The sequence below is a fragment of the Hoplias malabaricus genome, chromosome 1, assembly GCF_029633855.1.
Source record: "Hoplias malabaricus isolate fHopMal1 chromosome 1, fHopMal1.hap1, whole genome shotgun sequence".
In the NCBI taxonomy this organism is placed as follows: Eukaryota; Metazoa; Chordata; class Actinopteri; order Characiformes; family Erythrinidae; genus Hoplias; species Hoplias malabaricus.
This window is the reverse complement of record NC_089800.1, coordinates 80,707,602-80,711,632: the sequence shown is the minus strand read 5'-3', so window position 1 is coordinate 80,711,632 and position 4,031 is coordinate 80,707,602.

The window sequence follows — 4,031 nt, the reverse complement described above, 5'->3', positions numbered from 1 at the left end:
AAATCTTTCACAAGGCCAGGCCACAAGATTGTATGTTTGACAATGCCCTGTGCTTTGTTCATGTGTTCAGAACAAAGGCACTGTGTTTGGGACAGGATTCTTTCATCTGTTCAGGCTGATAGCATGATCGCTGACAGGTGTGGTCTCCCTGCAAGGCATGTTACCTTAGAAAATAACAGGAGAGAGAGAGAGAGAGAGAGAGAGAGAGAGAGAGAGAGAGAGAGAGATTGTCACCTTCGTAATAAATCTACATGCTATATGGTGGGGAATGGCTACAGCCAAATGTTTTTGAACAACACCTCTATCATCTTTCTTCATCTGAAATTAAATATATACATGTGGAGTATGCATTTCTATGGATTACACAACCTGTGGACTGGGAGTGCAATTCAACACCTGTGTCAGCTATAGGTTCACCTTAAAGTACTTGATTTTACTAGTAATTAGTAATTTACCAGTAATTAGTAGTGTCCACATACTTTTGGCCCCCTGATCATCATTTCAGTCTCTAAAGACAAATTTAGAACTTATTTCCAAAATTCAAATACTTTGATGTTTTAAAAGTGGCTTAACCAATTAAATAACTGCTTTTAATAATAATGAGCTATGATAATATACAAAGGAAGCATGCTTATCTCTATGTTTTTGTTGTATTATTTATCTTTTTCTGTTTTATTATTCATTCATTCATTGTCTTTAACCGCTTATCCAGTTCAGGGTCGCAATTGGTCCAGAGCCTACCTGGAATCACTGGGTGCAAGGCAGGAATACGCCCAGACACACACACACACACACACACACAAACACACATCTATGGACACATTTTGAGTCGCCAATTCACCTGCCAACGTGTGTTTTTGGCCTGTGGGAGGAAACCGGGGCACCCGCAGGAAACCCACACAGACACAGGGAGAACAAACCACACTCCTCACAGACAGTCACCCGGAGGAAACCCACGCGGACACTGGGAGAACACACCACACTCCTCACAGACAGTCACCCGGAGGAAACCCACGCAGACACAGGGAGAACACACCAAACTCCTCAAAGACAGTCACCCGGAGGAAACCCACGCAGACACAGAGAGAACACACCACACTCCTCACAGACAGTCACCCGGAGGAAACCCACGCAGACACAGGGAGAACACACCAAACTCCTCACAGACAGTCACCTGGAGGAAACCCACGCAGACACAGGGAGAACACACCACACTCCTCACAGACACTGACCCGGAGCTGAAATCAAACCCACATCCTCCAGGTCCCTGGAGCTGTGTGACTGCGACACTACCTGCTGCATCACCGTGCCACTTTTTATAATTAATTTCCATCTATTTTATAAAAATAATTTTTATGTTTATGTTTATTTTAATGTATATTAAACTTTCTTATATTATTATTTACTGATTGCTAAGCACTCTGAGCTGTTGGAGGAGGATCTATACAAATATATTACTATTATTATTATTACTTCTAATAATTTTTCTAACAATTGCAATGTTCTAGTCCACATGTGAGCATGAAATAAATAAATAAATAATGTGTTTCATTTCAGTTTCATTAGAATATGAACAGCAGAACTTTTAAATATTACACCCAAAATGGCAGACGTAGCTGGATTATGGTGTTTTACTGATTCATCTCAGTAAGGCTCTGATGCAGACATTCTTGTTCTCAAGTGCACACTTATGTACTATGGCCATGAGCTGGTGGACACCTGCCATTCAACACTTCAGCAGTTCTTCTAGTGCACTGCCCCATTCTGGTCTTTATACTTTTTCAGCTGACACCTGGCATTGAACATGGTGACCTTAACCTTGTGCAGCTGCTCTAAAGTGGTGCATTGTCCACAGCTGAATGGCTGAATTCCCCAATTATAAGGGGTGCTTACAACCTTAGGTATATATATGGTGCGTTAAATGCTGCTGGTCAAGATTTGCACCAGCTAAATACACATTTAAATATTAAACCAAGACAACCTGTAATTTAATATAGAGTTTACCACTCAGAAGAGTACACTGTAAAACAGATTTAGAGCTAAAAAAATAAAAATCTCAGCAGAGGGATTAAAGGGTTTTTTGTTGTATTCTAATGAGGTCATGCGTTAACACTGGTCTATAGCCAGTCGTTCATGATCTCTCCATGAGTCTTGATTTATGCAAGCCGGATCTCTATTAGTTCTATGGAAAGCGAGCTCAACCCTGGAGGTAAAGGCGCCCTTTTATTTTCCAGTTCACTCCATTTGAACGGCAAAACACTCGTGACCGCAAAAGAGATGAAGCAAAGTCTCAATGATATTTCCTTTCAGACTCAAGCACACATGCCCGTGCTCTTGCAGAGGCACATGTAGAGCATGTTCAAAAGTTTGCAGACTTAGCAGATTAATGCAGAGTAATACAGAGGGATGTGGTAAAGATCAGCCATCTCCAGCAGACTCATATGAGACAGTAAGTAGAGGCCTCCATATGGAAGGAGTAAGAGAATTGCCAAACGCCAGTGAAATTCCACTCAGGGAGCAGTGTGAGATCGTAGCCCGCACAATAAATTACAGCCTAGGGCCTTTGATATTTCTCTTTTTGACCCTACCGCCCAGCCATCTGGTACCCAGAACAACCTGCTTTAAAGCACAACTCCCTCTGCCATTAAAGCCACGCATGGCAGCATTAATTATGTGTTGAAAAAGCCTGTTTATTTATCACAGAGAAAGGCCGTCATAAATCTGGCAGTGAGTGACAGCTCCATGGTGTGAGGAGGAGGAGGAGGAAGACAAAAATTATATGAGGAAGGAGATCTGAAAGGGAAAATGAAGGACAAGGGGTCAGTGATGGGATGAGCAGGGATACAAAGGACCATCTCTCTAATAAAGGTTTATACTATTGTAAATTAAAGGAGAATAAAAAAAACAAAAAGGCAAAACGTAATGTTTAATATATATATATATAATTATACTTCTTTTTCACGCTTGAAGGGGAACATTAATTGCCCAGCTATAACAGACTTTCAAGTTGATGAGTGACGGGGAAAAGGAAGGCCTAAGCCAACGATGCAGAGAAAATAATATTAAAATAAAAGCCATGCACATTTATGAGAAGTATTGCTGCAACTTCATATTAGCTTTTTCACAATCCAGCAGCTCCCCCACACTGGAAAATATGCAGCAGTTGCAAATCAATGACGTGAATGACCCTTAAAGGGAGATTTCAAAATAGCGATGACCTTAGAGTCACCCATGCATATCTCAGAACTTTGACATCCATGGTGTAAGAAGTCTGAGAAACTGAAATATGAAGAAAGAGAGAAAGCGGTGCTGTAAGACGTGTCATCCCTCACAAAAAAAAAAAATCCCAAAAGTGATTATTGCCTCACATGCCTTTTTTGCAACTCGATAGCCTGTTAAAAGGACTGTGCTATAACTCAGGCTGTGAGGGCATTTTATACGTGTTGCTCAAGGGTCTGTGAGGCTCAACAGCAGCCCAACTCCATTCCATAAACTGACCAATAAATCCAGCGCCCACTTCCAGGGCTTGTTAATGCAGACCAGTGAGGATCCTTTCCCTTTTGATCGAGGCAGGCCGGTGTGTGTATTTTCACCATAAAACCTGGAGCTGAGGAGGAGGGCCCGGGGGCGACATGGTCTAATGATGACATGTGAACAGTTTTCCTGAATAAAAGTGGGCCCGGGACAAAGGATCTCCCCCAAATGTTCAGCAAGGTCACATCAATCAAGCCCTTTTTATACCGCATTGTGGCGTGTAAGCCGACAACATCTGGCAACCTAAAAACTCAAATTAAAAAAGGGTCTACTGGCAACATAGGAGTCTTACATGATCTCTCACAAACATTATATATGTACAAATCAATCTCTAATAAACGTGTCATGGTCAAAGACCGAAGAGTTCTTATTACGAACCCCATCAGGGTGCCCCTTCGCATCCTTCCTTAAACAAGCATTTCAGGTTGTACACTCGGATCATTTTGACCAGTGCCAGTCTGGAGAGCCTCTCAAAAAGGTTTCTGATCTTCTGAAAT